The following is a 13,045-nucleotide window of genomic DNA, read 5'->3' as shown; positions in this document are numbered from 1 at the left end:
CCAGACCCGCTGAGCATCAAAGCCCCTGGCAAGCTCCTGTGTGGCAGCACTGGGGTTACCAGTGGCTTGGGGCATTCGGGATGCAGGAGGAAAAGAAAAGAGGGAGCGTGGTGATGAGCATCCTTCCTGGGGATGAAGGGCTCAGCATGGTCTGCTCCCACCCCCGGCCAAAGCCGTCATGGTTATGGCCATCTTTGGGGTCTGGGCAGAAGGGGGGGTCCCACCGCATGGGTCAGCGAGCAAACGCTGTGCTGAGCCTTGAAACGGGGCTGCAGGAGCCTTCGAGCTGCCTGAGCCCGAGCTGGAGCAGAGAGGGGAGAGCTTGGCTCTGATCCCCAAACGGCTGCCGTGCCCCCACCCTTCTGGGTCCCCACAAAATGGTCCACGGTCCCTGTGCCTTGTCTGGCAGCCCTGTGGGACGGACACCCCACCGCCCGCTTGCAGGCTGGGGAATTGCTGCCAGCTCGTTTTTCTCTCGGTGGCTCTTTGATCCGTTTTGGGCACCTCTCCAGCCACACAGGGCAGGCGAAGGGGGAGGCAGGGGCCGGGCCACCGCAAGGGGAACCAGCAGCCGCCTGCCCCGGGCTGTGGGACAGGGTCTGGGGCGGCAGAAGGGACAGACACCACTCCCTCCTCTTCTGGCCCGACACGCCGTCGCTCCCTTTCCTCCTCCAGACACTTTTATGGCTGGTGAAACGTGAGCGCTGGAGAGGCTCAGAGCAGCAGCAGTCACTGCTGGGGAGAGGGATGGGAAACCTCCTGGGGATGGAGACCTTGGGGCAGAAGGTGGCAGCAGGCACCGGCAAAAGCATCCCCAGGTTGGTCCCGAGATGGGCATGGGCTGATCGCTGCCAGCAAACCAGCTTCGAGATGACTTTCCACAGGCTTGCAGGTGTCCAGGACCTTCCCCAGGGGCAAGGAGAGGGAAACCCAGTGCCTGGACACTGCCTGCATCCAGCTCCCTCCTCTGCCACCGCTTCCCAGCCTGGCCTTGGACACCTCCCCGTGTTTTTGATGCCGTCGCACGCGTGGGTGTCCCACAGACTGGGGACGTGTCTGCAGGCAGCCGCGGCGGGGGGCAGCCGGGTTTCCCAGGGTCAGTCAGGCTTTCCGGGATTAACGGCGGGCCCTGGGAGAAGCTTGGAACAAGCTCCGCAAGGAACAAAATCCCTTTGTCGCTTTGCCTGGCTCCCGGTGGCTGGGAGGGAAAGCGACATTTAGCACCAAATGGGGCGAGACGTTTGCCGAGAGTCAGAGAGAGATTCGCGAGGAGCTGGTCGTCCCTCTTGTGCTCCTCCAGGCAGGTGAAGGCTGGATGAGACCGGAGCTCTCCAGGGATTCCTGGGATGGGGAATCCACTCTGCTCACCGAGCAGCTTTGCGAGGGACTCATCTCGCTTTCAGCGACATCTGCATGAGCCACGAGCCCGGCTGGCATTGCCATTGCCCTGCTCCCCTCTGTCCCTTCCATGTGGCTTCACCCTGGTGCAGGACAGAGCTGCTGCTGCTGGAGCCCCCGGGGAGACAGTGATGCTCTCTGGGACCCCCCCAGTGCATGTAATTTTGAAGCTGTACGTGTAGGATGTCCTTATGGACCAGATCCTGCCCTGAGCCGTTCCCTCAGACCTGCTGGCCCCGAGGAGGACAAGACCACATTGAGAGAGGACTGATACCCCCTCAAGCCTCTCCAGGTTCCCCTGGGGCACACTTGGCCCAGGCCCTGGCTGTGATGAGCGTCTCCTCAGCATTTCCCTCCAAATTCTTTGCTCGCGGAGGTGAGATGGGAGCCCTGTGCAGGGATGGAGCTCAAGCCGGCGGCTGCTCAGCGCTGGTGCCTCCCGAGGAAGGAGGAAGAAGGGAACAAAAGGCAGATGCCCTTTCCGTCCTCCCCGTGCAGCACGGTGCCCGGGGTGCACACTGGGGGAGCAGGCATGGGTGCTGCCTGCCTGCCTACACCCAGGGACAGGCAGACCTGTGACAGAGGGCTCTGGGGCACAGCCTTTGGGGGAACTATGTGTGTCTTTGTGGCTGCCTGTGCTCCTGAGCCCCTTGTGGAGGTCCCTGAGCACCCCAGGACAGGGGATCTCTGTAGGGTTGGGTACCCAAGAGAGCATGGGGTGAGGGTAGCAGGTAGGACCTCAGGGTGTCTCTGAGCAGGGCAGGATCTCCTGGCAGGATGCAGATGCGGGACGCCACAGGCAGAGACACTCCTGCCTGCAGTGAGCCCCCTTCCACCTCAACATGCTCTTCCCGGGGGTCCTGCCCTGCTCAGGCACCCCCTGCCCTGCCCTCACACCTGTACCCCCTCGCTCCAGCCAAATTTCCCAGTCCATTTCACTGGTATGCCATGATACCAGGGATAGGGAATGGGGACAGACCCTCCCCGGAATGTTGAGGGCAGCAAAGGGGGATGTAGAGGGGCAGACCCCCGGGATGGAGGGGGCAGTACAAGGCGGGGAAGGAGCAGCAGACCCCCGGGGTACAGGACGTACTCCTGGGATGGAGGGAACAGCACCGGGGCGGGATGAAGGGCACACCCCCGGGATGGAGGGGACAGCACCGGGGGGGGATGGAGGGCAGACCCCCGGGATGGAGGAGGGCAGGACCGGGGGTTGGAGAGCGGGCAGACTCCCGGGATGGAGGGGACAGCACCGGGGGGGGATGGAGGGCAGACCCCCGGGATGGAGGAGGGCAGGACCGGGGGTTGGAGAGTGGGCAGACCCCGGGGATGGAGGGGACAGCACCGGGCGGAGATGGAGGGCAGACCCCCGGGATGGAGGAGGGCAGGACCGGGGGGTGGAGGGCGGGCAGACCCCCGGGATGGAGGGGGCAGCCCCCCAGGGACGTACCCGCCGCGTTTGGGGCTGGGGGAGGCGCGTCCCGCCGTGCACCTGAGCCCACCCCAGCCCGCGCCCGGTACCTTCCATGTCCTTGGGTTGGCCGCAGCTCATCCTCCGCGCAGCGGGGCCGCGCTCAGGCGGGGACGGAGCCCCGCGCCCCCCAGCGCCGCCGCCGGCACCGGGCGCTCCCGGCCCGCCCCGCCCCGGTACCCGCGCCGGGGGCGGCGCCGCGCTCCGCCATCCCCGGGCGCTCCGCCCGCCGCTCCGCCAGCCCGCCCCGCGCTGCCGCCCTCGCCCTTCCCGAGGATGCCCCGGGCATCACCCCCCCGGGTCCCTGTCCGGGGGCCACCGGGCATCGTTCCCCCGGAGGCCACTGGGCATCATCGTCTCCAGATCCCTGCCGAGAAGCCACCGGGCATCATCCCCCCGGATGCCATCGGGCGTCTTTTCCCCCGGATCCCTGCCCAGGCCCACGGGCATCATCCCCCCGGATCCCTGCCCAGACACCACCGGGCATAACCCCCAGATCCCTTCTCATCCGGGGAGAGAGGTCCTGGGGACACCAGGGTGCAGTGGGCACAGTGCACAGGTTTTTGCTCATCTTTGCGGTGGGCACAGAGCAGAAAACAATGCCTGGTTGGTCCCTCCTCCCCAAATATCCCTTTTCCCCCAGAGCTGCACCTCCCCTGAGGGGTGCCAGCAGGATGGGTGAAGGAGGATGCTCATCCTTCTGTCTGCAACACGGGCTCTGGTGGGTGGCTGCAGCACGAGTGGGCACCTGGCAAACTCTGCTGGAGCACGGTGTGCCGGTATGGAGCAGAACGGCGTCACCAGCACCCATCACTCCTCCGGGGTGGCAACCCCAGGAATATTTTTGGAGGTGCCTGTTTTCAGCTATTGCACCTGACTCCCAGCCAGGGATTGTCACTGTCAGCCCGTGGAGCTGCAGAAGGGCTGGGGGTCTGGCTGTGCACCCTGTGGTTATCCCGCACTGGGATGGGACAGGGACACCGCTGGGTGCCCAGGATGAGGACAAGTGGATGCCCGTGCCATGATGCTTCACCTTTGCAAGGTGCTACCGCAGGTCCGGGCAGCACCCTCACCCTTGTTTTAAGATGAGGAAGCTCAGACTTGCGTGATGCTGCTTCCAAAACCACAATCCCTTCTTAGCGGATGGCTCCCGTGGTGATCAGCTGCCGTGGGCTGGAGATGTAAATGTGCAGTGGGTGGTAGTGACCTTGCACGTGGCCTCATGACGGGAACTGTGTGGCATAAAACCCACTTGGATTTTATACAGGCTTCCGCGTGTGCGCAGCACATGTAAAAATTAAATTCAGCTCCCCAAATCAATATGAGCTTTCCAAAATTTAGGATGCTAACTCAGGAGCGGCTTCAGATGGGGCTGAAGCCCCCGACCAGGCTCAGCTCCGTGCCATGAGCTGGCTGGGGCTGCCACACTGGGCAAGCCAACCGTGCTGCCATGCATGGACATTGGGCAATATTGTTCATTGCAGGCATCTGACTCCATCAAATAAAGAAAGAACCTATTTTCCATTACTCTGGAATTCCCAGTTCTCCCTCAATCTCTGTCTACACACGGAGCTTTCAAGCCGTGGCAGAAATCTTCCAAGAGAAATATGGTTAAAGACGGGCCTTGGCAGGAAAAGGCTAATGTCGCTAGAAAAATGTGTGCAGATTACGCCAAGCTGTTATTAAAAATAAGTGCTGCACTGTTCCCAGCCTTTGCTTTCCCAGATTTTTCTGGTAGTAATTGCACTTCTCCAGGAAAGGTTTCCTGTGTCCGGGGGAAAGGATTTGTTTTCTCATCATCATCTGCAAACAGGTCCAGTGCCAACCTACCATCCTGATGATGCCCAGGGGTGCTGTGGTGGGGTCTGGGTGCACAGGGAAGCCCAGACTGCTCAACCATCTGGAATTCTAATGGATTTTTGGAAAAACCTCAAGTCTCGGGGCTGCCTGGGGAGGACTGGGGAGATGGCATGGTCCCACACATCCCCACACCTTCTCCACTCTCCGTCCATCCTTGACTGCTGCAGCATCCAGCATCATTCCCGGATTATCAATGCAACCCCTCCGAAGCCAGAGCATCTCTTAACCAGCCCCAGCTACTCTGTCTTGGGTTTTGGTCGGTCTTTGGGCCCTTTAATGTCTCATTGAAGGTTTTCTGCAGTTAAACAGAAGCTAAATAACAGGAGTTAGTTATGCCTGTGCATTGAACTCAAACCCAGGATTTAGCTCAGGAAGCTCAAAGCACAGGTCAGGGGCCCCTTTCTCCCACAGGCTGGTGGGGTGGGAAGGGGATGGGCTGGGGACACCGGCTCCAGAGAGCTTTGAACCTACAGGTTTCCTCTCCACATGCATATGGATGTGGGTAGGGAGAGCACCAAGTCACCGTGGGCCCCATCCCTCCCCTCCACCAGCCTCCGGAGAGGGTGCAAGGATGGGATGATTCAGCACGTTCGTTTATCTGAGAATAAAGGAAGTAATTAAACATCAGCTTTCCTCCCGCCGCAGCCCTGCGAGGATGAGAGGGAGGAGATAAAAAGCCTTCAGACGGAAGTTATTTGTCTAAGGAGAAAAGTGGCTAATTTCTCTGTTGCTTTGCTTGTCTGCTCGTTAATGAAAACCGCTCATCAGCAGGAAAAGGGAGCATCCAGCGAGGGCGGAGGAACCTCACCACCCATTGGTGGCCGTGCAGGTGGCTGTCGGTGGCCTCGGGATGTCCCTTCCCCATCGGGATGTCACCTTCCCCTTCTCACAGCTCCCCACGGACACTGAGCTGGGGGTTGCGGATACAGGCGGGTGCTGGGGACCCCCCCCCTTCACTGCAGCCCCATGGGCTGGGGACCGGCGCTCACAAGCCAAACACCACAGAGGGGTTTTCCCAATTCCTGCCCCCCCTCTCCACCCCCCCCACCGTGAATTTTTGTGCAAAGAGTTTAAAATGAGTTTGTGAAGGCGCTTGCAGGGAGACAGAATAGAAAACAGCTTCGTGCCTGGAGCCTCCTGCCTGGCGCAGGGTGATGGATGGCGCTTCGCTCGGCTGGGCATGGAAATATTTAGTGTTAGGAAAATCTCTCCCTGGATATAATTTATTTTAGCACTGATAAGAAAGCCCCAAATCTCATTGCTGCGGGGTGGGGGTTGCTTCAGGTGACCCCGAAGCTCCGGTTTACAAAGCCCAGGTGGTGCCCACCGTCTCCTTTCCTCCCTGGCCGTGCAGGACCCCCCTCGCTGCTCACAGCGTGAGATCTGCACCTTCCTGAGGGTGATGATTTACTTGCAGAGGATGTCCGAGGCATCACTCCCTGTTTTCTGCTCCTTGGGACACGAGGCGGGGCTTGAAACTGTGGAAGCTCTTTCATCTGGAGGTTTATATAGCCATATTTCTGATTGGATTTTGGCATGCCACGGCTGTTTTCAAAGCAGCCTGTAATTATTTGAGAGCGCAGCCCGGATCGCTTCCGTTCTCTCAGCACAGAGAGGTTTGGTGTTTTTTTTTTTGGTGGTTTTTTTTTTTTTGTTTGTTTGTTTGGTTTTTTTTTTAATATTATTTCCCGAAATGAAATTGTGAATTTGCTACTTAATCCAATGAGAGGACACAGGCGATGCCATCATCTGCAAGGGCACAGTGAGGCAGCGTGATTCACGCTTCCCAGCCTCGTAATCAATTCACAGCAAGAATAAATAAGGCAAAGCAATATTTTAATTCTTTCCAGTAACAAAAAAAAAAAAAAAAAAAAAAAATGTATATTCTGAGAAGCTGCTCGTGGTTATTTATGATATTTTATATACCCTGTGTGGAGATGCTGAGCACCGTGGAGATGCAGCCGGACACAGGGCAGCCCCTGCATCCTCTCGGCACGGCCGAATCTCCCGGCAAACCCGGGGCCGTGGCAGAGGAGGGCGGTCGGACGCTGTTCTCAGGCTTTTTCTCTCCCAACCGAAACTTGATGAAATTGCCATTAGTTTTGGGGCAGTTTTTTAACATGTGTTGCAATTTTTTCCTGGCCAAAAATAATTTCATCCATCTCCATCTGCTCTCCATTAGGTAACTGAAGCCTGAGCAGGTCAGATTCCACCATTCTCACCAGGGGTCCACCCCAAGGCTGGGCATCGCCATCACCCCAACGCTGCGGTTGTTATTTCAGTGCCCAGAACAGGCACAAACGAAAACCATCACCTGGGAAAGGTTTTCCAGCATCTAGCTGCTAACCAGCACGAACAAGTTAATGACCGTACCGCGGTCTCGTTACATCTTAACAGCCTGAAGTTCTTCGTTTTCTTCGAGCCCAATTTCAGGGCTCGCTAGCTGCATTCAATTGCTTACAGAATCCGATTTATTATTTACGTTGCAAGGTAAAGCTGGGCTTGAATTGATTTGCCGTGCTCTGATTCCCACATGCTGGTGTGGGATCTGGAAACTGGCTTCTCATGCAGTCAGGCTGCAAAAATCAGGGATTCAAGAGTTCGGGAAGGTCAGGCTTAAAACCGCCCATGCCTCTTGGTGCTTTGTCTTCTGCCACCACCTTCGGTCGTGTCTCTTGGGATGCAGGGAAAGCTGGTCCTGGGGGGCAGTGGGATGGATTAGATGGTGTCCCCCCAAGGGTTGTCACACCATTGCTGCCGGGGAGATCAGATAGTTGCGATGTGTCACCCCTCCTTTAAGCAGCTTGGATCCGGGGAACAGGAGGGGGCAAAGTGACACCGGTTTTTAGGAATGAGCTGTGGACGGGAGGACAGAGCAGATGGGGAGAGCAGAGGCGATGTAAAATAACAGAATTGGGAAACCACTGGGAGACCTGGTGTTTCAGGTGATGCTTGGCAGCCCTTTGCCTTCACCTTCATCACTTTTACCATCACCTTCACCACCACCTTCACTTTTACCATCACCTTCACCTTCACTCCTTACCCTGCCCACGGTCAGAGATTGCAATGCCTTGGGTGGCAGGAACGAGCAGAAACCCCACAAACCCAAGCCCGTTGCTCTGGGGCGATGGAGCCCAGAGGCAGCTGGGGCTCGGGAGGTTTACTGATGACTGAGCCCTTGGAAATGGGCCAGGACCAGGCTCCAGTGGGGTGAATCGGTGAGCATGGGCACCCTGCCCTCGGCATGGGGACCCTCTGCACCCGCCTCATCCACCTGCCCAAATCACCGGGAATTTTGGGAAAACGTTGGGCCATCTCCAGGAGCTCTTGACTTTAGATATCCCTGGATTAAAAGGCGATTTTAATGAATGCCATTCGGGTAGCATCATTAGCATGCTGCTGGCAAGCAACCCGCGCCCTTGAGCTTTCTCCCACTTGGGGATTATTCCCAGCAAACCTCCGGCTGACGCCAGCTCTGCTCTCTCAATTGCCAAGGGCGCGAGCTCCGCGTTGAAGACCCTTTATCAGCCTCCGCTAATTGTCTCTGAGATCTCAGACGGCTTCGGGGGAGACATTCAAAGGCACCTCGCTCCCTCCCAGCTGCGGTGGGAGCTCGGCACCTGCCTGCTGCCGGCTCCGGCGAAGCTCCCCGCCGTGCGTTGGTGCTCGGCTCGGCAGGCAGAGAGGAGCAGATGCTGCAGACGCATCCTCGGGGCCCCTCCGCATCCTTGCATGGGACTAATTAAAATTTCAGGAAGTATATTTACCTAATGCGGAGTTGATTTCGCTAAGTAGGACATCCTGTCTTCAGAGGATTTCACGGCACGGGGTGATAATCAAGTGAGAACAGGCTCCAAAAGTGTTAATTTAGTAGCTGAGCCAACAGGGATTAAAAACAAGCCCCTGTTTTAGTCTTTTCTCACACTTCCACATTTGAAATCCAAGTAATCATCCCATTCGGGAGGGCAAAGCAGAGGCACCTCCGCCCAGCAAGCACCGCACCGACTGCAGGTGCAAACGTGCCCAGGGCTGCAGTGAATTTGGTCCCTTTTACCTTCCAGGGCTCAGCTGAGGAGCTTGCACTGCTTTGGGTACCCCCGGGTATCTCTGGGTACCCCCGGGATGCCGCGACCCTGGGCATGGCACCGGCACCGGCACACGGGGAGGTGATGCTGGAGTGGGGCTGGGTTTCTGCTTGGGGTTTGCAGGCAAGGGATTTGCAGGCAGGAATTTTGGAGGCAGGCACCAGGAAAAACGGTGCTTGGGAATGAGCACCCGTTGATCCAGTCCCACGGCTGCATTTTTGCTGCGCTATGTGATATTTGAAAACATTGATTTCCAGCCTGGGGAAAGCCCTGGGGTTTGTTTTCCCGTTGTCCCGGGAGAAGCTGCTGCCGCCTCTGTTCTCCCTGGGGACACAGAGGTGGCTTTGTGTGAGTGACCCCTCTGCAGTAGCCCCGGCCACGGGCCGGGCAGCTCCTCGCTCGGCTTCGGGCCAGATCCTGAGCTGCTCGGCCCCCAGCGGGATCCGCAGTAAATGAGCTCAGCCTCGCACTCCCATCTAAGTGATTATTTTTCACTTTCAAGCCTTTGTGAGCGATTACACGCGTGTCCGCACCGACGTGCCCAGCATCCCCTGCCCACCCTCGCTTTTCTTAACGAGGCGTGCAGAAGCTGAGCTCGGGAAGTCCCAAACCAGAAGAGGGGTGACTCTGTGCATCCAGGAGAGAGGAGCAGCCGGCAGTGGCTGCCGATGGTGGCTCCGTTCCTCCGGGGTTTAATTTCCCCCTCCACAATAATGCCATTGAGGAGATAAGAAGTGCGGTGCAGACACAGGTCCATGCGGGTGGTGCATCATATTTACCCCTTTGCCCCTTCAGATTTTGCTGCACCAGGGAGAAAGCATCTCTTCTCTCTTCTCACCCCATTTCAAGGTGGTTTTGCGTGGCAGAGCGATGTCGGCAGCACACACATCACAGACACCCTGCTCATTCCCGCCATGGCACTCCAGACACCGGTCACCTCTTGCTTGACGCCCACGGCCACTTTGCTGTGACCCGAGGAGGAGCTCAGGGTTTTCTCCTCTCCCTGGATTTCCAGCCCACTGCTCCCCAGCTGCATTCGTTCAGAATAACTGCTGATTAATAAGCCCTTGGGGCTTTCGGCCACATCCCTGCAGCAGCCCTGTGTCAGGGCTTGGGTAGGAGTGGGAAACCCCAGGAAAAACCCATGGTGGTGTCCAAAGAGCAAGACCTTGGCCCATGAAGATGCTCGAGGGCCGGATCCTGAACCGCTCATCCCTGCCATACTCCAACACAGTTGGAAGATTGAACCAGAGCTCCCAGCGTCTCCAGTGCACGGGGTCAGCAGGATGCGCAGCCGGTGGCCGGCTGCTGGCTCTCCCCTGCACTTGGCGGTACATAACAAACCCCAGGTCCATGCAGAGAGATGATTAAAAATCATTTACGACTCATTTTACTCAACCCATAAATTATTCTGAGTTTTCTCCTTGGTTGGAGTGTGCCTGTGCTGCGAACACCAGCCAGCTGTGGGAGAGGTGAGAACCTTCCTGCATATGGAAAAGCTGGATTCGTGCCAGCGAGAAGATTTATAGCCCTAACACCAGACTTATGCTGGGGTCACCCTGCCACCATCCCTCACCTCTGTTTTTCAGGAAATCCCCCCAAAAGTGAAATTCCTGCAGCTTCCACGGCCTCAGCAGAGACCGGGCACTTCCCTGCTCTCCCGATACTTGGCACAGCTTCTCCCCTCGGGTTGAGGACATTCCTGGTGGCTGCTGCCAGGAAGGATGTGCTCCCTTTGCCCCCATCCCCTGGCAGGGACAGGGATTTCTCCACCCCCCAGTGAAGACTTGCTGGGTTTCACTCAGTGCTCGGTGACATGGGATGTGCTGGAGCACGGATGCAGCGTAAAAAATTGCTCGGGAGGCTGGACTTGCTGGGACAGCGATATCTTTTATTAGCCCCACTATAAAAAACACAAGAGCTGGTGAAGAATGACGGGCCCTTCTCTAGGGGCCAAATCCTGCCCCAGTGGGGAAACGGTCCCTGGCTGTGTGGTTGCATGGTGGGGCTTTGTAAAGCCAGCAATATTGGGTTTTCCTGCAATGGGGAGCGTTTGCAGACCAGCCTCTGCGGGGTTGGGGGCTCGGGGGCTCCCACACCTCTCCCTGGCACTGGGAATGCTCCTGTAGGATCTGCCCTCGCTCCACGGTGCCCAGTGAGGAGAGCTGGGATGCTGCAGCCTCCCTCCCCGCTTCCTCCCCCCCAACTGTTTGGCAAAAGTGATTTTAATTTTTTTTATTTTTTTTATTTTTTTCTCCAGCGAAACCCAAAAATAGATTGATGGGAAGCGGCTGGGGGCTGGGTTGCCATTAGCATGCAAAATGGGGCTATTTGTCTTCCCTGCAGCTGGTTTCTGCTCTAAGGTTTGGAGCTTGGAAACCTGGCAGGGGCTGGCAGCGGGAGGCAGGGCTGGGTGCTGGGAGGGGGCTACGGGATGGGTGCAGCCCCCAAACCAGTCCCAGGCCCTTCATGCCCCTCTCGCTCCCCCTTACCCTTGTGATCCATGACTCCAAGCCTCTCCTGAGGGACAAGGACCCTTTGGCTCTCGGTTACAGCTGGGCACGGATCTCAGTGTCTTTGCAAAAGGCAGCTAATTAATCCTGACGCCCCCAGTGTGAGGGGGTGAGAGAAACCTGCTCGGTGCTGCTGGATGGGGAAACTGAGGCAAGAGCCCTTGGGACATCCTTGGGTCCCCTGGGAGGACGGATGGTGCAGGCAAAGGGGCTGCTGGACCCCAGGGGGACAGATCTCTGCCCCCGGAGGGGCTGGACCTCTGCCCCCATCCCCACAGGATACCTCAGCCCCTTGGCACGGCTGTCCCCGCTGCCACCACGCTGCGAAGCCGGGGGCGAGAGCCCCCAGGGCTGATGAAGCGATGAGCACAAAAACCGACTTGTGCTCACAGAGATAATTTGTCTCGGGAAATGGTTAGCGGGTGGGAAGCGGAGGGGAAGGGGGGGAAGCAAGGCTTGCACCTCGCAGCCCTGCAAACGAGGGCTGGGGACGGATGAAGGTGAGAAGCGCCAGGAGCTTCATCCAGCTCCGGGCCCTGCTGGGACATTTCCAGCTCATTTTTCCCCCTTCCCCCCCACGGGTCTGGATGGGGATTGTTAAATATGGGATGTCGGCTTCGCTCCTCAGCAAAGACACTCACCTCCTGGGGCTGTTCTAAGCCATCCTCAGTGGCTACTTGTTTCCTGATAATAATTGCCGTAGATTTTAAATGCCGTGATAGCGCAGCTTCAGCATCCCCAGCATCCATACCATCCCCAGCATCCATATCATCCCCAGCATCCTCATCCCCACCTTCCCCAGCCCCAGCAGAGCCCCGGCAGAGCAAGGCCCCGCTGGCTGTACATGAATGGCGCACCATCTGCTCCGTTAATTGCAAATGCTGAAGGAGGAGGACACCATTTGTAATTAACCAGCAAAACCACCCCAGTTGTTTAATGCCCGTGGAGGCTTTTTGCTGGTGGCGATTCAACCGGGTGGTGGCTCCTTGCACACGCGTGCGTGAGGGGTCACAGGGGTGCAGATGGGGCCGCGGTTCCTTGCACACGTGTGTGTTGAGGGGCTGCAGGGGTGCAGACGGGGCTGCGGTTCCTTGCACCCGCCTGTGTGAGGGGTCACAGGGGTGCAGACGGGGCCACGGTTCCTTGCACACGTGTGCGTGAGGGGTCACAGGGGTGCAGATGGGGCCACGGTTCCTTGCACATACCTGTGTGAGAGGTCACGGGGGTGCAGAGGGGGCCACGGTTCCTTGCACATACCTGTGTGAGGGGTTGCAGGGGTGCAGACTGGGCCACGGTTCCTTGCACGCGCGTGCGTGAGGGGTCACAGGGGTGCAGACGGGGCCGCGGTTCCTTGCACACGCCTGTGTGAGGGGTCACAGGGGTGCAGACGGGCCCTTGCACACGCGTGTGTGGTGGGAGCTGGGGCTGCCGGACGCTGCCGGCACCGAGGGAATGGCGGGTCTCACACCCGGTGGGAGAGACGGACGCGTGTGTGTGCGCTGGCGTGCATGCAGCTGCGGGGGGTGTGTGTGTATGTGTGTGTGTGTGAGCACACGCGCCCAGATGTGCGCCCAGATGTGCGCCCGCCTGTCCGCACGGGCAGGTCCCACCAGCTGCGCGCATGCGCGCACGGCTCAGGCCCACCTCCCTCCGCTGGGGGCCGCCGCAGCGCCAGGGGGCGCTCTGACCCCGCGCGGGACCGGAAGTGCCGCGCTGCC

Source organism: Numenius arquata, chromosome 12 (genome assembly GCF_964106895.1).
Source record: "Numenius arquata chromosome 12, bNumArq3.hap1.1, whole genome shotgun sequence".
Lineage (NCBI taxonomy): Eukaryota > Metazoa > Chordata > Aves > Charadriiformes > Scolopacidae > Numenius > Numenius arquata.
The sequence above is the reverse complement of the archived record's forward strand: the minus strand, read 5'-3'. Positions refer to the sequence as shown.